General features: G+C 33.9%; 1 long non-coding RNA gene across 1 annotated transcript; it reads right to left on the bottom strand.

Annotated features, from left to right (window-relative positions):
• Nucleotides 1-2796: 2796 nt before the first annotated feature.
• LOC141577643 (uncharacterized) lies at nt 2797-21348 on the bottom strand. Its single transcript, XR_012506878.1, has 3 exons — nt 21156-21348; nt 20543-20582; nt 2797-2985 (listed from the first exon to the last, which is right to left on the bottom strand). It is a non-coding gene; the product is annotated as an uncharacterized LOC141577643 (long non-coding RNA).
• Between the last annotated feature and the right edge of the window lie 476 nt (nt 21349-21824).

Genomic DNA, 21824 nt, shown 5'->3' with positions numbered 1-21824 from the left:
AATGGGAACCTGGAACCTGTTGCAAAAAATACAGAGGAGGGACTAAAGAATATTTAATAAACTTGGTCTTAATTTAATATTATCCTTTGGCTATTTTACATGATAGTTTGTGTTTGAAAAAATTCCAGGGGCAAAGAATTCTTAAGTGTTTGCTCCAATGAACTGGAAAGAAAGTTTGGTTTTTCCTGCTGTCAGGTATGTTTACATCTTTTTTGTAGTTTAGTTGCTTTTTTGCTGGGCAAGTTAAGTTCTTAGAGTCAGTCCATAATTTCTCAATCAAGTCAATTTTAGCCTCTCTCTCTCTCTCTTTTTTTTTTTTTTTTTTACTGTGGTAAAGCATACATAAACTTTACCATTTAAAGTGTACAGTCTGTGGCATTAAGTACATTCACATTGTTGTACAATTATCACCACCATCCATCTCCATCCGTCCATTTATTTTTACTACAAATGTAGAACTGGGCCATTGCTGCAGCTTTTCTGACCCCTACTTTACCTTTCTTAGCTGGTTTCCACAAGATAAACTTGCCAAAGGTCTTCTAACCCAAGGGCACTTTTGTTTATCTGTATTTGCTACCAACAGATTTAGTGGCATGAGGTAGCTAAGGAAAGTGATGACATTGGAAAGTAGATGGGTCAATGCAAATTATGAGGGTCAATGCAAATTATGAGGAGTAATAAGAATGTTTACAGGTTCAAAGATGTTTTGAACTTTCTGTAAAATTACAATCATATATTTGAAATAAATAATTTTTTAAAGATTTCTAAAACCAAAAGCTAAAGTTTAAAGCTATGAAATGCTGTGGCATTGACTTTTTTCTCCCGAATATGAAATAGAAAACACAAGATATTAAATTATATGATTTTGGGGATAAAATCTGTGGAAATGTCAATTTTTTATACATTAATTATTTGTATATCTGAACATGTTGCCATAGATATTGAATCTCCAAAATAGCTTCATACAGCTGTTCTCAAAACATATGTGTAAGATAAGGATAAACTCACTCTTCCCGTATATCTATTCATTCCATAATTTAGTTTTCAGTTGAGCCTGAACATATATCAGGTGAAAATAAGATGATCCAGATCTGTCAGTATTGATGTACATGTAGGTGGTTCCTTTATTATAATTTGTGAAATGCTTGCATGCTCTCTTGGTGAGGGATCTCAGACTGAGAGAAAGAAGCAAGATACAAGATGGCAAAGATCAATCAAGCTGTGCAGTTTTGTGAAGTGATCAAGGACAATAGGTTTTAAACAAACAAGGTAAATTGTTGGCCTATTCAAAGGTAAGGTGCTATAGTACAGCATTTGAGTGCAGATTATTTGATATCTTAAAAGCTGTTTCTTGTTATTTCTTTTCAGTCTAAAGTGACTGACAACACTTCTGAAATTACTTGCTTCCATTTGAGTGGCATTTCATTAAAAATCCCAAGCTAAGACTCCTCTTATTCCTTTATTAAGTACTGCAGTCTACATCAAAACTGTCTACAACCATGAGTTGTTTGTGTTTATATCTTTACATTAAGTGCCTCTCGATTGTATTGACAAAAATCACTTTTGTTTTTCAATTACTTGTAAGATTCTAAAAGAAACAGATGTCAGAAATAAGTTTACAGTGATGAACAGCTACCTCAATAGGTGTAAAATCAATTTGTAATTTTTATTTAAGAAGAGGGATCTGCCAAGCTACCCACTGTTCCTTTGCTTTCCAATTTGGGGTAGTGATGGTATACCTAATTCCAGAGAGAAATTTTGGTTTTTTAAAAAATAAGACAATGTACTTTACTGCAAAGTCAAGCATATCATGAGTCACCTTGACATTTTTCAGGAAATGAGTTTGTTTTCAACCTTCCTTCTTTCTGGGTCTTAATTTTCTCCCTGAAATGATATGATCATTCTTTATCTTACAAGTAAATCTATTTCAGAATCAAAGTTCACAGTGAGGAGCTAATGAATGAACTCAGTGTTAAGATGGAGAAATGACAAAGATGCAGAGAAAACTAAAGGACCACCAATGCAAGTAGATGTTATGCTAAAATAAAGTTTAAAATTTTGGATTTTTTACCCTTTACATTTCTCTTGAAGTTAACTTCTGCACTTCATAATCAATGACTAAAATAGCATAAGCAAGAAGACTAGGTAGATGTGTTGTCTAATAGGGCTACCACGATGCCAATCCTCATTTGAGGTAAAAGAACGATTGCTGATTTACAAATACTAAAACAAGGCCACATAAGGCATTTAGGTTCCTGCCTGAACACATCAAACACATCAATGAATTTGCCACATGGAAGGTTTTGCTACAAACGATGACTAGAGAAGTGTACTGCTTGCAAATACTCAGAGAATAATTTAGAATTACCAAACGCAAAGTATTAACGGCCTGCATTTGAAAACAAAACTGTTGTGTTGAAGTGTAGCCAACTAGGCAAAAACAAATGGTTGCGGGGGACCCCCGTCAAGTGGATAAGTTATTTTGGGTCTACCTGAGGAGGAACAAAGATGAGAGAAGCCATTTAAGAGCAGTTCTGCTTTCTGCCTCTTTTGTTCTTGCCAGGGTGCCCATTTTTAAAGTATTCAAACAAAGAACCACAAACCGCCAGTCACACCATAATACCAGCTTGTGTTTACATTTTCAGCTCTCCGGATCGTGATCCTATTCAGTGCACACAGAGCGAGTGCTCGTGTACACGCGCCCGTCCGCCATCAGGAGGACTGAAACTGTAAACACAAGCTGGTATTTTGGTGTGATCACGCTAATATGGCGGCTTGTGGGGTCAAGGGGTGGAAGGTGAATTATGGATCCAGAATTTCCTTGCTTTTGTCAGTTTTAAGTCAGGCTGCTTACGCAGTAGCTGCTTTTCAAACTTGAATAACTCAGCTATTTTAAATAAATGAAGACCTACCTTAAATAATTAGAGGGACTACACTGGAGAACTGTCTTCCCAGGAAAGTAGTGGAAGCTCCATTCCTCAGAACCTATAAAATGAGACCATGAAAGACCTGTAACTTCTAGTTCAGAACATAACCATGTTGGTCAAGGCAGAAAGCGTTGGGTAAAATTATCCGAAGTCTCTACAGGACGTCTTATCTCAAAAGAAAGCCATTTAGGTGGCTTGTTGTACTATTTGAAGTCCGTTTAGCCAAGAAAATAGAAAAAATAAAATAAATAAAGTTAATTATTCAGTGTACCCTTAAGAGAAGTGGACCAAGTTTGAGAGTAACAGAATACTTTCCCCACCCTGCTATTGAACAAAGATTTACTTTTGACATCTAGTTACCGGTAGATAATAAACCCTTAGCCAAAGTTATGCTAGATGGGATCTTCAAGATTATTTGAATTTTGAAGTACTATGAAGTATTCTCAGTATAAAAAATATCAGAAATGGTATCCTAGTTCACCCCAACAAGGACATGAAAAAGATCATTAGGAGCAGATTTCTTAGAGCTCAATTTCTATAGAAACATAGGCTAGCAAATAAATAGGTAAAATTAGTTTTATAGTCTCATTAATTTCTTCATCAGGTACAGGTACATATAATCCTTTTAGTCTGTTACTTTTTTAAAAGTATAATCTTACTAAAATCATCAATGTTAGAAAGATAAATGGTGGTTTTAGTAAATGGAATACATTCATCTTGCTCTTGGCTCTTTCGAGTGGAGGTTACATGAGGACTGGTTGTAGTTCTAGGAAAGTAATTTAAAATTTTCATTCCTGCTGACAACACAGACATTTCTTTCAATGTGTTTTTTTTTTTAATTAATTAATTAATTAATTAATTAATTAATTAATTATTTAATGGAGGTACTGGGATTTGAACCCAGGACATCATGCATGCTAAGCACACACTCTACCACTGAGCTATACACTCCCCAGTGTAATATTTAGATTTGTGTGAAAATGGTCCTAAAGTAGAATTCAGTTATCAAACTGTGTTTTTTTGTTGTGCATGTTGTTCTGTGGAAATGGAAATGGAAAACAGAAAGAAAGATTTCTTTGTCATATATGAAGTTATTTCCAGTTTATCAGAAATAAAGCTTTAAAACAAAGCTCAAAGAAGGGAAGTTTTTCACCTTAACACGAACAGACCAATAATAAGAATTGTATATAATAATAATTTTCTCTCTCTGTATATTTTTTAGTTGTTCCATTCCTGTGACAACACTGCAATTTCTAGAAGTAAAAAGTTCAGGTAGTCCTTTGGTCCATTATAATCTTAAAGCTTTCTACAGACGTGAAATTATCAGCCATCCATATGTCGAGATATGTGGAGTCCCTTTCTCTTAGAAGCCATTTCTGATTAACACAGAACAATTGACCACTTCCTCCCTTTCATGTGCATATTTCTTTTTTTTTTCACATGTAGTAATATATGTAACAGATGCATATAAATATCTATACAATAAGCAATCTTATAAAAAAATAACTAGAATAACTAATTAATCCATAACAGCTTATTTTAAGTGAATTCATTTTGGACTTGTCTATCTTATTACACCAACTATTTTAGAATTTGAATTATATTTAAATGAAAGTTGTAGTTCCCACAGCACCGTTTGTTCTGCTGGCTGTAATGATGGCACTACTGATTAAAGATGGAGGTGGTGGAGGGTGAGAAAATAGAATGTAAGGAGAGGCCAATGTTCTAAAGGACTGGAAAGGCCTCGGGAGGATTTTCCATATTTTTAAACATCATTAACATATCTTTTATTACTTGGCCTGCAACAATGTCTTCACTTTCCATTGACTGTAGATATACAACTCTTTTAGAAGGAAGGGAAAAGTAGATTTAAAGAATAGAGAAAATAATATGAATGATTAAAAACAAACAAAAAGCCACACTATTTCTTGTTGTATTTTCCTGCTTTAAGGGTTTTACCTGGCTTTTTTTTTCCTTGGAACGTTTTAATAGAAAAATGTGTTAAAGTGGACTTATTTTCTCCTTGTTTAGTTAAAATTCTTCTCTTCTTGGAAAAGGGAGTGGCTATTTCTGAATTTGAGTAGTTACAGCAAAAAGGGGTAACTACCATGAGATTTTATTTCATCTTATTAGCGTAATGCTTTTTAATTTGGAAAATAGTGATGTTTTATGAAATGATTATTTGGTTAGTAGTTCTTCTACTGACCAGATCAGATTCTGTGGCGGCTAACGGGACAGGTGATGCCCAAATTTATTCTTAATAGTCTTACGTTAGAAGTCAGCTCAGAATATCGTTGAATGAGACAACCTTGGGCCTCAATCATAAAAAGTGTTTCTTCTTTTCAAGACAGAAATCTGTTCAGATTTAGTTAGGCGTCAGAGAAAATAATGACAGACTTGGCTTAGATACTAGAAGTTTTGAAAAGTGGAACTCAAAACTTCAAAATTTAAATGAGAGTTTGCATAGAGCAAGCACAAGTTTAAGCATTTATAACATTTTAAAATTTACCCTCTTTGAAAGGCAATTTCTCATTGTATGTCAGCTTTACTCTTCCTTATTCATTATTTAAAATATTTCCCATATGATAATACAGATAGAAACAGGAAAATAATTTTATAACAAAATGTTAAATTGTATACAAGTATATATAAAACTAGACAGTAAGAAATGACAAGAGATGAGTAATGCTTTTGTTGTTTTTATACCTGGATTGCAAGGGCATGGACGAGACAGTCTCAGCAATAAATAATGTCATGCATGAGGTAGGCAAATAAATAGGAAATACTACACCACAATGGAATATACGTTAATAAACATTAATACCTAGTAGTGAAATTAAAGCAATGTGAAGAAGTACTTGAAGAAAAATAATCTAGTCAGATGTTAATCAGTATAAGACAAAGAGATAAAATCCTAACATTGGATGTTCAAAAAACCATTTTTTCTCACACAAAAAATGATTTCAGAACTATTCTATCTTTAAGTCTTGGTAGAAATGATCAACTAACTGCATCTCCCTAGAAGTTTACCAAGGGGGACCAACACTCCAGGTCCTCCAGTGGTCTCAATATCATGTGTATAAATAGTTATTTTGCCACTAAAGAAAGAGAGGGACATAATCTGAACAAGGCATTTTTAAGGCATATCTTTATTTATTTCCATTTTTTATTTTTTAAGAGATTTTTCTTTCTTTGCTCTTCGTACCTTGTAATGGGTGGGATTTGTGAAGAGAGGAGAGGCAAAAAAGACAGAGATGGAGAGAATAATTATAAATAGTTTACACTATACTTTAACCATTGTTTACCAAGGAAGAGTTTCTCTATATAAAAAAGTATTGTTTTTAAAAAGTCACAGGTTTATTTAATTATTGACTACACAAATGCATGCTCATTGTTAAAAATTAAAACAATACACCAATGTATTAGAGTAAAAAGTGGAAGCTCTGTATAACTGAAAAATTGTGCTCTACACTGGAATTTGACACAACACTGTAAAATGATTATAAATCAATAAAAAATGTTAAAAAAAAAAGAAAGCTCTTATTTGTACCTTTAAAGCACATCATTTTATTATCAATGTATCTCCCTATCCCAGAGGTAAATAAGATTAAATGTGTGGTGTCTATCACTTCAGAACATATTCTTCTGCATTTACATGACATAAATTATTTGGAGAGTTTTGCTTGTTCGGTTTTTTAACTCTCAACCATAAATCTTGTAGATTTTTTCCATGTACTCATATGTTGATCTATATCCTTCTTTTAAAACTGCTGTATAGTATTCCAAAGTACAGATAGATGTACCCCAATTTATTTATTCTGCCAGTGATGAACTTCCAGTTTCTTTCAAGTATTTTGTATTGAAAATAATGATGCAGTGAGTAGCCTTGCATACCTGTCTTTGTGGGTAAGTTTGAGTAATTTACAGGATAGGTTCAAAGGACTGGAAAGCTGGATCAAATGCATGTGTGTTATATTTTGGTGAACACTGCTAAACCGCTGATTATAATGAACGAAAGTGCCAGCTAAATACTTTTAAACGGTAGCTTTAAAAACAACAAAGTTATGTAGAAATTCGAAGAACCAAAGGACCAGTTTTGACCATTATATTACATTGTTAGTTCATCTAAGCAACAAATACGTATTGAGTGCTGCCATAACTCAGGTGCAGGTTAGTGGTGGGACAGTAAGTTACAGGGCAGAATAAACATTATCTTCACCCTTAAGATCATAATCAGTTCTGAAAGCAGAGTCCTATGGTACTGTTTTCCCCTTTGTTTTACAAAAAAGGAATGGATGTTTGAATAAAATACAAAATAATATAAAGCTAACTTGATCTTTCAACTTGAAGTAGGCATCCTACATCAATTTCAACTTGTGCATGTGTGTGCATGCATTGGCAATTCTGTGACCAAGACAGCAAGGCTATCACTTTTGAACAAACTATCTTCCAAATAAGTTGATCTCTCTAGCTCCAGTGCAAAGAAAATGTTAAGGGATATTCAAAACTAACACAGACATCAACACACTTTGACAGCCTATTAGTTATGCAAATATGAAGTTATCAATAGCTGGAAAATGCAGTGAAAAAACCCATGGAACCCACTGGAAGGCTTTCAAGAAGTGAAGGCTGTTTAATCGGGTAGAAATGAGTAAAGCAGTGAAGAGTGAGAACAGGGCTTCACTTGGGCCAAAATAAAATCATGGCAAATAATATCATTAATTTGGAAAGACTATTCTTTAAAAAGTTGAGAAAGATTAATTGACCCATTTATAATATGCAAATACATTGTTACACCACTGAGTTAAGACTTAGGAATACACTAATGTGCTTTCCACATACATTTACACATTTCTCAGAATCACTGGCAGATGATTAAATAAAAATAAAACCAATTTACCTCATTCTTGCTTTCTACCAAAACATACTTCTTATGATTGGATCTAAATTAATTGACAGGTTTGTGTTACATTTTTGAAAAGTGACATTTATTCTTTCTTAAAAATTCTCTTCATATATATATATGATACACACACACACGGAACAGTCAGTGCCGATAAGACTAAAAGCAGAGTATGTCTCAGCTCCTCCCAATTGCCCTTTTATTGATAATTTCTTGGATTTTGTATTACAGACCCCTTTTTAAATGCTTTGAAGATGCCCCCTTTCAAAATTCATTTTTTCAGAACAAATAACATTTAAGAGAGCATTTTATTTCCAAAACTTGGGTCTTTGAAGGACAACTTTGAATATATGGCTCTAAATTTAAGCCTCAAAGTAATACTTGAAAGTACATTTAAAACCCCAAATTTCTATGTTATAATTAAGAATGAACGGGTAGAGTTTGGGCAACATTTTATTAAAAGCTTGTGAATAATAGCCCCAAATGACCCACACAGAATAACTGATGTGTTTCTAATATATTTATTGCTATTTATTAAGAGAAAATAAGAGTAAATTAGACAACTGTGCTATTTGCTTTATATTCAAAATGTACATAAATGTGTCAGTGTATTGCTATGATGAAATCACATAATAAACATTTGAGTTAATTCATTAACGAATAATACAGATTAAAGTGTTAGACAACTTGAGATAAATGCACAGGCTCACAGTGTTAGAAGGGGTCACTTGATCTGTCACTGACCTTCAAATGACAGTTTTAAGCAGATTGATAATTGCCTGTTCTCTTACTTATAAAATAGAATATTTGTCTTTCTAGAAATGAAATTTAAGTATCTTTCTTGGTATTTATCTCTAGTGTTTTCTTGACCTAACAAACATTGCTTCCTTATAAAAGCCACATACATAGGGAACTATATTCAATACCTTGTAATAGCCTATAATGAAAAAGATCATGAAAAGGAATATATATATATATATATATATATATATATATATATATATATATATATATATATATAAAACTGAATCTCTGTGCCATATACCAGAAATTAGCACAACATTTAAACCCACTATACTTCAATTTAAAAACAAAGTCACATAAAACTGTCTGTTTTAATAAACAACTTTTTCTTATTTAGACATGAGGAACCCCTGCTCGGCATCTTTTCTCTGAAAATAAATCTTACAATTGAATATCAAGCAAGTCACACCCTAGCCTTTTAAGACTAAATAATGGCAATCCTTAGCTTTCCTCAGGGACCGAAATTAGATCTCTTTAGCTATTTTTTTTGTTGTTGTTGTTCTTTCAACTCTCATCAATTTCTCCATATCCTGTAAAAATGTGATCCAAAACAGGGAGTAATTTTCAAATGAAAGTATAATTAATACCTGATACAGAAGAGAAACTGTCCCTTGACTATTTGAGGTTATTTAGGGAAATCACGAAGATCGTGCTTGCTTTCTCCCACACCGTTGACTATTTGTACTTTGCTGATAAACCTTAAAGTATTTTCTCCTGTCCTTTTTGCCTAGATGCTACTATATAATCCTATATTGCACTGAATATTTATGAGCATTTGCTACTTCTGAGCCTCATTTTTATACAATCATTATCCTAAATTGAATTTTATTTTTTCAAGATACTGATCACCCCAATTAATTGAATATCATTTGACAATTTGTGCAGTATAGTTTTGGCTTTTTTGAATAAGCAGAAAATACGTTGATTATTAGAGGGTCCCAAGAATAATCCCTAAATCATCTCTTGGTAAGGCTTTGAAACAACTTGCTCAACATTCTAAAAGTAGTATGATTGAGAAGGTATTTTCCTTAATTATCAATGAGATGAACATATGTGATGGACTCAAAAGTCTATTCATTTGGGAAAAAATAGTAAAGAATAGTCAGAAAAATCCTATAAAAGAAATAGTGATAAAGTAGGAGCTATTATGTTTTCCACATATTAAAGTATCTTACAAAGCTGTAGTATACTGTGAGGAAGTGTATGTATATTTTTTGAATTACTAGATGCCAGGTGCAATGTGTTTGACATTTATCATACATATCATTGACTCTTCACAATAATCATACTTTAACAGTGAGGAATCTGAGACTTAAAAAATATAACTAGCACAACATGGTAGATTGTATCATTTGTTTATAATTCTTCATTTTCTTTAAGTCCTTAACCTGTGAAGGCAACATACTTTCCTTTCCTATTCACTTAGGGCTTGGCCATGTGGAATAATAGAATGTGAATGGAAAAGAGAATGTTGAGATTTTTAAAATGTGGCCAAGTTTTCTTGAACTCCTGCCACTTACCATGAGAAGAATATGTTCTAGGGAGCTACTGTTACTTCAGTCTGAAAAGAGATGCATGTGAAACAGTCATAATACCTGACCAGGAGCCTGGAGTAAAGTCCATTTGTGTCCAGCGGACACTGCAGTGTCACAGTTGACCCAGATACCCATGAAAGAGGAATAAATGTTTGGTGTTGTGAGACACTGAGATGAAAGGGAGTGGTTGTTACACAGCACTATTGCAGAAAAAACCTGAACAATATTCTCAGAATCTCACTAATACAGATCGCATTAATACAGATCAGTGAAATGGAAGATAAAATCTGGACCTAGATTACATTATATCCAAGAACTTAGTGGAGAAAATATACATTGCTCAAAAATGGTATGGGGACATAAACACGTGGAAAAAAAATCTGGTTAGATTTCTACTTACATCTTAAAAAAGAAAGTCTAGATAGGTTAAAGATATAAGTGCAAAATATGAAAACATAAATATAGTTAGAATAAAACATAGAAGAAATTTTTCTTACTAATGTTGTCATAGAGGATTTCTTTCTAATAATGATACCAAAGACACTGAATTCAGTGATAACGTGTAAATTTGATTACATAAAAACTTTATAAGACAAAAATGACACAAATAAGGTAAAAAGACTAAAGACACACTGAAAGAAATATATATCACAAAAAAAGTTCATACTTTCAATCTTTAAAGAGCCACTTACAAGTCAAAAACAAGATATATACTCCAGAAGAAAAAGAGGAATAAAATAGAATAGTTAATTCACAAATATGGAAATAACAACAGACCATGAACATATGAAAACATGATAAACCTCATTACTAATCAAATTATGGAAATTAAAAGAACAATGAAATACCATTTCCCACCTGTCAGATAATAAAAGATTTTAAAAACAGTATTAACACTTAGTATTGGAAAGGCCTGAGAGAAATATTACTATGACTTTTTGGTGAAATGTTAGGCAGTATGTATCAAGTCTTAAAATTATGCAGACTCATAGATCTAGCATTTCTATTTCTTAAGGAAATAATGTATCAAATATAAAAAGATATTTTAGAACATTCATTGCAAAATATTGAAAACTAAATGTTGATCAATGGAGTATTGATCAAATAAATTTTGGAACATTGTTAAATAAAATAAACACTTCTATGGTACCCACTAAGAATTATGAAGTTCTGCATTTATGAACATTAAAAGACAGCAGTGTTTATACATTAACTGAAAAAAGGAGGCTATAAAACAGTATGTATAGTGTGGTCTCATTTATAAATATATGAAATATACATGATTAGAATTAATTCTTGAAGAATAGGCAAAATACTAACAGTAGCTTTTTGTCTGAATGATAGCATTATGGTCGATCTTCAAAAAAGAGAATACTTTTTTCCTATAATATTTGAATGCTTTTTACAATGAGAATGTTATATATTTATAGTCAGAAATAATAGCAGTAAAATACTTTCCTTTTGAAAAGAAAAAATATGAAAAATAGCATAGGTATCTTCTACTACAAATATGGAAAAAAGTCTACAGGTCTCAAAATAGGTCATATTTATTGTTTCTTCCTTGTCTAGGTTCTCATAAATTATTCATAGAAATCCTATCTATACTAATAATTATTTTGTTCATTATTCTTTTGCATTTCTTTTCAGAAAATGACAGGTAATATATTCTGCAGTCATTTATATTTTAGAGAATTCTTCATAATTGCTATTAAAAATCATATAAATAAAAACAATTATATTGAGTAAACTAGAATACTTCTACCTAAACCAACAACTTTAACCTGAACTTGAACTGACAAATTACTTTAGGATTATTTTTAAAGTCAAGAAAATTTAAAAATCAACCATTTCTTTCAATAATTTAAAGAAAAACAGATAATAGTCTTCAATGAGACAAATATACAAATAACAATTATTCAACATACATATGTATGAAATATATCTTTATATTTCTGTATATCAATCTATAGATATAGATATATAATTTACATATATTTATAGATATATAAAATCTAGGGATAAACTAGTAAACTATAGGGCTTGTGTAGTACTCACCTGAAGAAAATTACAAAACTTTTACTGAGGAACATAAAACTTTTATAAAAGTGCTCTTATATGGAAAATGATAATATTATAAGGATATCCCACTTTGTTTGTAAATTAAATGTAATTCTGTTTAGAAGTTAAGGTAAAATTTTAAATCCAAACTACCTAAAAAGGACTACATTATAGTAAAAAGCAGAAGTTCCTCTTTCCCACAGTGTCCATTCCCAATCCCCAAAGGTAATCACTGTTAACAATTTTTTTGTCTATTCTTCCAGAAATTCCATAGGTATCTACAAGGTGTGTACTCACACACACATAACCACACACACACTTCTATGCTCTTTCTGACTTTTTTTTTTTTAAATTCTAGGATGGATAATATTATACTTATTGTTCTATAACTTGCTTTTCACTTAATATATACTGGGCATTTTTCCATAGCAAAACATAAGTTCTCAAGTGAATTTTTTTAACTTAATAAAGTAAATCTGAAGGATATAAAGAATAAATAGGCAAGAACAACAAAGAAAACTTTCAGAAAAAAAAAAAAAACTACTTAAGAGGGACCTGCAATACTAGATGTAAAAATGTATACTTAAAATATTGTGATAAAAGTAGAAGAGTAATCAGTGGAACAGAAATTAATCTAAGGAGTGGGCCCTGGAATATAAAAGCTTTCGGTTTGATTCAAAAATTCTTTTTAAATCAGTAGGAAAGAAGTATACTATTCAACAAATATCCAGAGACAACTGCTTAACAATTGGAAAAAATGATCAAATCTTCACTTCACATGATAAACTACAATAAATTGCAGATTAAAGCATTAAAAGCATGAAATAAAAACAAAAAACAAAAAGGAAACAAGTTATCAAATGTGTAGGAGAAAATATAAGTGAATAATCTTTGTGAAGAATATTTTCTAAATGTATAAGCAAGGATAGAAATTTTCATTTAAAACATTTGAGAAATTGATAATTTAAAAATTGTCAATAACAAAATATGATATTAAGTTGGAAAAATACTTGTAAAATGTATGACATATGGTCAGTATCCTTATTATATGAAGAACTATCGTAATTAATTTATAAATACAAACATCCCAATAGAAAATAAAAGGATGATGTATAGGAAAAAGCAAGCCATAATGAAATAATATAAATGGCTAATAAACATGTGAAACATTAAATTTTTCAAGTGGCCAAAGTAACTGAAACTAAAAGAACACTTTTTTTTGTTTTTCAAACATCAAATTAGAGAAGGTTAAAAACCTAACATTCAGTGCTGGTGAAGGTATGGATAACTAGAGACTCCTATTACACACTTTCATTTTGGAAGACACTTTGGCTTTAAGTATCAGAACTTGTTAAAAAAAAAAAAAACACACACAAACTTTTTGACCCTGACATTCTTCTTTCAGAAATTTATCTGGAGGAAATAATTATAGATGTATTCAAATATTGTCTACAGAGATGTTCATCATAGCATTGTTTATAATGTGGGAAAATTAGAAACCACCAAATACACCTTGTTAGAGAAATTGTTAGATAAACTATGGTGCAGTATATAGGCATTCAAAATAATTCTGTTGACAAGTATTTAATGACATGGGGAAATATCTGTGATACATTTTAAGTGAAAAATGTAGTTCACAAATGAGCGATGTCATTTAATTTAACATATTAGTGCATAGGAAAATATGCTATAAGGATATACTCTAAAAAATTAAGAGTGGTTCTCTCTAACTGGCTAGGTTATGGGTGATTTTATTTCATTATATTATTTCTATAATTTCCACAATAAATACTTACTAGTCTTATAACCAGAAATAATGTTACAAAAATAAAATGCTTTAAGCAAATATTTAAGATGTGGACATTGAAACATATGGTTTTCCTCAAGTGATGGGTGGCTTTGGAATGTTTGGTGTGGATTAGGAATGATCTGAGGCCAGCTCGTAGGCATTTCATTGAAAAAAATAAATGAAATAAATCATCATAATAAAATTATATATTGATTTAAAAAAAAGCAGAGTGAAAATATATTTTCATTTTTAAAAATGAAACAAATTAGTATAATTAAAAGAATTCAGTTAGCATTATATGCCTCTAAGTAAAGATTAAATAAATGGCCCTCCCTCAAATTATATTGTGTAATTGAGCTTCATTTTTTTAATAATGGGAACACAAATAAGTGTAATTTTATAATTTAATACTCAGTAACAGATCAGTTTGTAAATTCAAATTTTCTAAATATTTTTCTACATACTATACCTAAGGAACAAGTCATACCATAAAATATGGCAAATAACTTGTAGAAACGTCTTCATTTGTTCTTTCTAGAAAATGCTGGCAATGATTTTGTGACAAGCATACATAGATATATTGAAAATAAATTTAATGTAAACTTAAGGAAATATTGAAATTGTGAAGTGCAAAGCAGCTACTTAAAATGCCCCATTCTGACTCATATATCCATCTTTCATTTTCTATTTATATTAATAAAGCAAACTTTGCAAAATCCTCAAATGGTCAATTAAAATAAAATATCAAAAGACTCCCAAATAGCAAATATTGTGCACGATCTTCTTTTAGGTTCCAATTTTAGGTATGACTAATTTGACTCAGTATGATAAGCAACAACCTGAATGACAGGTAACTAGGAGGGGTAAATTCCAAACACAGTCTGAATTAGAAGTGCAACTCATTTTCCATAACCCAGATGCCTTTTTAAGCCATTAATGCATTCTCCATCAGAAACCTGGTGCTGTTCCCAAAGGAGAAAACACTGCCCTCCAGTGGTCTTCACTGGAGAAATGGAAATAGTTTCAGGTACCATGACTGCAGCATTCATGTAAAACATCGTGAATATTTTATCTAGTTTCATTTCCGGCTATCTTGCTTAAGCTGAAACTTATGTCTCTAACAGAGCATAAGGACAAAACCTGCAAAGTAAATTCAAATATATAGGTAGTTACTCTAGTTAAATAGCAATATTAACTACGAGGAATGATTATGGCATCTGACCACCAAAGCTGACCGTTTATTTGACTATCACAATTGGATTGTGTTAGCCACCTAGAACTTCTCACTTCTCAGATAAGGAAGAAGAGATTTCATCTCTGTGTTTCCCTTGTTGGCCAATTTTTTAGCTAAAAGACATTTAAAATTGTACAGCAGGCAGAACCCCAGGGGACCGAACAGTGTTCCAACATCCTCAAAAGCTTCCCATCACTTGAAAAACCAAATTCTTCCTCCTGTTTCTTAAACTAACCAAAGTAGGCAAAAGCAATTTTAAAAAGTCTTTGTGTCTAGCATTGGAACTTTCTCATATTTCACACCATTATATAAATGTCACTCTAACCTATATGTATCACAAATGCTACGCTAAATTAGGGCCAAATTTGCAACCTAGTTTAACTGGGTTTCCTCTTTTTGCAAATGCAGTTTTTGTGTCTGCATTTAGCAATGCATACAAAACTGTCCGTGAAGCTAACTGCTTCGAATTGCTAAATTTGAGGATGGATGTGTAGATCGCCTGAGTCTTTATGCATGTGCCAAAGCAATCCTGCTTCTAGTCATATAAAGACTTTCCAATCAAATGGACCTTGACTACACTGCTAAATTCTTGGACCACTTCATTGACTCTCTTTGATTTAGTAAAGGAAAAGTGGAATTTTAAGAGGGGAGAGATGGTTTTCTAACCTCCTCCATGCCTACATCCTTCAGACATCAGAATGGAAGTGCCTCACATGATAAGAGTGCAGACCTCAGAGATCCAAGGCCATAGGGGCTTGTCCATTACTAGCTATGTGACTTAAACTTAGCCTCATTTTCCTCATCAGTAAAATGATAATGCTGATCTCAAAAGGTGGCTAGTATGATTGAATGAGGGACTGTGTATCTTGCATAGAGAAAGGACTTAACCAATAAATTAGTATTATTCTTTCGCCATCACTTCTTAGACTAAATCTGATGGCCAAGTAGATTTCTTAGAGGCATGATTTTCTAAAAATATGACTCTTTTATCATGTTAAGTAAAGACTATATGGAATCCTCCAGATAAATTCTTCAAAACAAATACCCTGTGCTGTGATAAAATATTTTAACATCATATTGCGCCAATAGAGCACCTTTAAATATGAATCAATTTTTTCTTCTTTTCGCTCCCACGGAAGGTGGTATCTATTATATATTCACCTGGATTCACAAAGTGCTTTATAATTTTAAAAAGTCAAAAATAGAACTTATAATTATTATGAAAGTGGTATAGGGATTAGACACACTTGGGTATATTTTAGTGAATTATAAAGTTTCTGGGCTTGAGAATATAGAGGTCCACAACCACACCTGTTCTGGTTATTTAACTCAACTTAGAAGGTGCACACTTCAGAAAGAAATATTGCTCTCTTTAGGAGATTAATGCACTTTCCTTTAAGATGAAGAAAAACCTACAAACACATTTTAATGAGACACATGATTTCTCCTTGTCACTAGCTGCTGTAAAGGGTTTTTACTGAGCCACGGTCCCACATCTCATCTCCTCCCACTGTGCACACCTGCAGCACTAGAAAACATCATTCCTCTCTGGAGAAGTTAATTGAGTGTTCTCCTCACTGTCCATGACATCTCACCAATCATCTCATGATACTTTGTGTCATACAACACAGACTCTTCGATTAATCAAAATAGTTCCTATAATGCAAACTGTTTATGATTTAAAACAAGACCATTTCGATATGTCAAATTGAGAATACAACAATGATTTGATAAATATTTTATATCTATCCGATGCTTAGAAAATTTTGAGATGATGTTCCATTTAAGGATGAAGCAAAGTATAGCTACAGATTGTAACAATGTATATGTGTGACATCGAAGCCTGGATGGATGCTTGATCTATGGATCAATAAATGCAAATAAAATAAGCTTTGGTTAAAATAGTTATAGCTAATCTAAATTAATCCCAAAATTTGACAATGGAACATATGAAATTGTGACAAACATTCTGAATTTTTAAAAATGCATCATATTTGTAACAGTACCAAAATAATCTAAAGTCAGAACACTTTTTCTGGGTATAATTATATTATAATTCTCTACCTTGACAGATGACAATTTTAGAAAACTCTAAGTACAACTTCTAGTATATGCACTAAAATAAAATGTAACAGATAGACAACTCATCATAGTATAAGTAACACATTCAAATTTAGTAATTTATTTTCCAGGTGGAAACCAGGCTTCTTGGAAGACTTCAAACTATGCCAAATGGTCTGATTTTACCATAGAGGTAGGCACTAAAGGACTAAATTTACTTCTGTGTAATTTTTGTTAACTACATTTTGCATGCAAATGTCTATACAACCATGTTAATGAAGTTATAGAGGAGGAAAGAAAGTTGGCATTCCCATTGTTCTGTTTTATTCAAAAGCAACTTTTCAACTGACTTACTATATATCATTTTAAACCAGTTTTTATTTAGTCATAAGAAAACAGAAGAGCCTAACAATTCATTCAAATTGGATCAGAAGTCAAGAAAAATAATACTTTACTTATGAATAAAATTTAGGCTTGACAGTTTTTCTCCTATACCTTAAAATCTTCAGAACATAGGATACTTTTATTGGAATCAGATAAAAAATGTTCTGTTAATGACAAATGTTTAAAAGAGTGCATAACCGACCCAGAGCTGGTTATTTAGAGGAAAGGATTTTGTGTGTGTGTGTGTGTGTGTGTGTGTGTGCTTCTTACTAAGGGCTAAAAATGTTCCATACCCCAAATGGGATTGGTGTTTAATTGACAGTTATCCAAAACCTTTTTCCCAAGAAATACAAACATATTTAAATTCTACATGAGTGAAGTTCTTATTAAAAATTTAGTATTCAAACTTCAGAGCCCATATTGGCAAGGAAAATGTACAGTATCCTTTCAACTGGAATGTTAATAATCCAAAACTTGTCTCAGATTATAAAAGAAGTGTTCCTAGGGTGTAAGAAAAAGAATGTTTTTAAACTAAAGGCACACTTGATTCGCAATAAAACTGGAAGCACTAATGCCAGAAGCGTAGGTGATAAAAGGAGAAAAAGGGAGAAATAATGGTCGCGATTCTGCATTTATGATACATGCTACAGCCAGGACTGATACAATCTCATCCCAAAACATCCAGAAAAATAAAGCAAAATAAAACCTACTTCACCCTTACACATTGAAGGGAATCAGGATCCTGACTCAAATTTCAAACTCCTGGAACTTGGAAAGACCTGCAAAACCCCAAACACCGATGTTTCTGAAACCTGCCACATCCCAGAAATAGGCAGACCATGGAAATATGATTATTAAGAATTCACAAATTATCTGATACATTTGCTAACCACCCCACCCCTGTTCTGGAGAGAGGGGAAGACTCCAATCAGTGGGCAAAGCCTGCTGTGAAAAATGCCAGGCCTTTCTTGGGGTTTAGGTTGTCAACTGAATTCCAACCACAACTACTGTATGACTGTATCAGGGGAAACAGTGCACTTGTGTGTCAGAATTGGGGTGGGGTGGGGGGACCGAGATGTTAAGAAATTTAACAAATTCATGATTTTTTTCCCTTTAAACATTTGAGAGTGCTGTGTTTATACATGCTGGGCAACATAAACCATAAATCTTGCTGGATTTCTGCAAACTGCTGCAGAAAGCATACAAACGGCATTCCTGTCAATGGGAAGAAGAGACAGACAGAAATCAAGACAGAGACAGGCAGCACCCCCCGGACGTGAAGCTTGTTCCTACTGCAAGCTGTAGTGCAAGGAGATGATGACATCCAGAACAAAATGTCTTTTTCACGAGGATACTAAAGCTCTTGCTTTGTGATCTCTGTGCAGAGAAAGAATGATCAGTGGAAAGGGCTAAATTTCCACCCTTTTCTGGAATCAAAATCTAAGTTTTTTTTTTAAGTTATTTTTAAACTTCTTCCTTTAGAGTCCATTGTTGTGTTCCATAAAACAGACAAAACTCAGCAAGACAACAAAGACGATCTGCAGGAGAGAAGATAATAAAGAGCAAGCCCTCTCCAGAGGGTAATTAATCCTTAGTCATTCATCCTAGAAGTCCCAGTTACAGTTAAGGTTAATGTTCAGGTAGCTTCTTTCTATTTTCTTAAAAATTTTTTTAAACATTTTTTTTTTTTGCAGAATGTTATACTATTAATTGCCAATTTGCATATGTGTGCAGCTGCTGTTTTGGCTCTGAACTCAATCCGATAAGCTTGCTGGAGGTATCGCAGAGCACTTGGCAGCTTTCCTATTTGAAAAGAAAGCCTCTCCCCACTACAGAACAGCTGATCGTCTATCAGCGATAGACCCTGATGGCGTGAATTACAATTACACTACTTTTCACACTAAATCTGGGTGATAGCTACTTGGAAAGAAGTTTCATCATTTTTTACCACAAACTGGAAAAAGAATTACATGGTCATGCTGTGCTTTTAAAGGCAGTTTGGTTCACTTTTGTCTATTTAACACCTAATTCCAAGAAGTCCATAGGCATCCAGAGATCTGAATGGCGCGTAATGAATTCACTGTTTAGATTGAAGATTTTAAAAATCTACCTCAAATTACATTTATTAACAAGGCGACCAGGAAGTGTTAAAGTTGTTAGACGCTTCATTTATTAAATAATTTGTGGGTATTTTCAGTTGTCATATCTGGAGTCAATGGGGTTTGCTTATTTTTTTAAATTAGCAATCCAAAACAATGCTGCTGCAATTTAACAATTCATCACATAATCTTGGACTTTTCAGCTCAGCTGTTAATGTTAGATAATTCAGATTGTTATTTTGATCTGTTTATAAGTGATTTCAGTTGCATTGTGCTGTGAGGAGAAGAGCAGCAGCTGAGGCAGGTCCTTCTCATCCTCCTCGCCTGGCCCAGGGTGGCGGAGGGGGCGCCCAAAAACTCGTCTGGGGAGTTGAGCGTCTCGAGGAGGAAACAAGGGATGGGGGCAGGGGACACTAAAATAACTTCATTTATTACCATTCCTTAGTTAACTTCTCTATGAATTTACGTTCCCTGCCTGCTTGGAAAACTGGGGGAAGGCCTCTTTGACGAAATGCATCTTATTAGAATCCTACATCTCTCTCATTTCCTGGGATGTTATAAAGTACCTTCCTTCCACTTCTTGCGAGAACCGCCCCATTATCAGAAAACGTAAAAAGCACCCAAACATCCCTCTTTTTATCTCTTTCCCCTCAAATCTCTTCCCCTCCCATCCTGACATTTGAATCCATTTGTTTAAAACAAACAAGCAAAACAAGCCAAAAAAAAAAAAAAAAAAAGTTAAACCCACCTCAAGCAGCAGAAGTGGAACACATCCTGACGTAGTTAACCTAAGAGAGAAATAGATTTTGTTTTCCTTTTTTAGTCGCTAGCTTTATTAGATTTCTCACTCTCACAGATTATCCGAAGACTACCCATTGATTGATCGCCCGTAGAGCTGCATTTGGTGTAAAGAAAAAAATCACAGCTTTATTGGCTCCCAGGAGACAAAACAAACAGAACAAGATATTCGTATTAATGCAAACAATGCAACAAATGAGGCGAAGACTCGCCTGGCGGAAGCGAGGCGCGGAGCGGTCGGCCGGCGGGGAAGGGCCTGGGCGCCTCCCGCCCCGGGGCCGAGCTTTCCGGCCTCCCAGACTCCGGGCGCCCGGAGCCGTCGGCCGGGCAGGGGGACCCCCGGGCCCAGGCGCCCCGGCTCCCGGCCTCGCGGGCCCCGGCAGGGCGGATCCGCAGGCCTCGGGCGGCCGGAGGAGGCCTCCAGGCCCGGCCTCGGGCAAGGCCTGCTAGGCCCTCCCCCTCCCTGTGCGGGGCCGGAAGGACCGAAACGCCCCGCTGACTGTCCCCCTTCCCTTCCCGACGCCCCCAGGGCCCACTTCCCGAGTCTCAGTTTCCCTTGGCACCTGGGTCAGAGGTGGGACTGAAGGATTCCCGCTGCGCCTCCTCGCCCACCTGGGGCGGCCCGGAAGGAGAGGCTGCAGGACGCCCGGGAACCCAGTGGAAGGGAGGAAGCTAGGTGAGCAGCGCGCTCTCTCTGAGCAGCTCACATCATCCTGGGGGAGTTTAGACGATAAACCCACGTTTCAACACAACACAAAACGTATATGAAAAAGCGAGAAGAGCACTGTGTACAGCAGAGGCTGAGAGAGATTTATGAGGCACTGAGACTCTCCCTGCGGAATGAGAAAGGAAGAAACAAAATTCCAGCTACAAAGACATCCTTGCTCTACACCTAATCCACCCCCACCGCCCCCAAATCCACAGAAAGCAAAAAACTAGGGGAAAATCTGCTAAGAAAGACTTGACCTCACATCTTTTTAGTTAACAAGGTATTAAAAACAGGGATGCCAAATATTGCATAGGGCATACCGTAAAAAAAATTTTTTTTTAATTTAAAATTCACATTTAATTGGGCATCCTGTATTATTGTTTGCTAAACCTGGCAATCCTAACTAAAAAATACTTTATTGAAGAAAACTGTAAGAGAAGCAAGGCTCATTCTCTGAAGTATATTAATCAGGACATTTTAAAACTGACTTTATCGTAGAAAGGAAACGAGTTACCACCCCACC

This window comes from Camelus bactrianus, chromosome 5, assembly GCF_048773025.1.
Source record: "Camelus bactrianus isolate YW-2024 breed Bactrian camel chromosome 5, ASM4877302v1, whole genome shotgun sequence".
NCBI lineage: Eukaryota > Metazoa > Chordata > Mammalia > Artiodactyla > Camelidae > Camelus > Camelus bactrianus.
The sequence above is the reverse complement of the archived record's forward strand: the minus strand, read 5'-3'. Positions and strand labels throughout refer to the sequence as shown.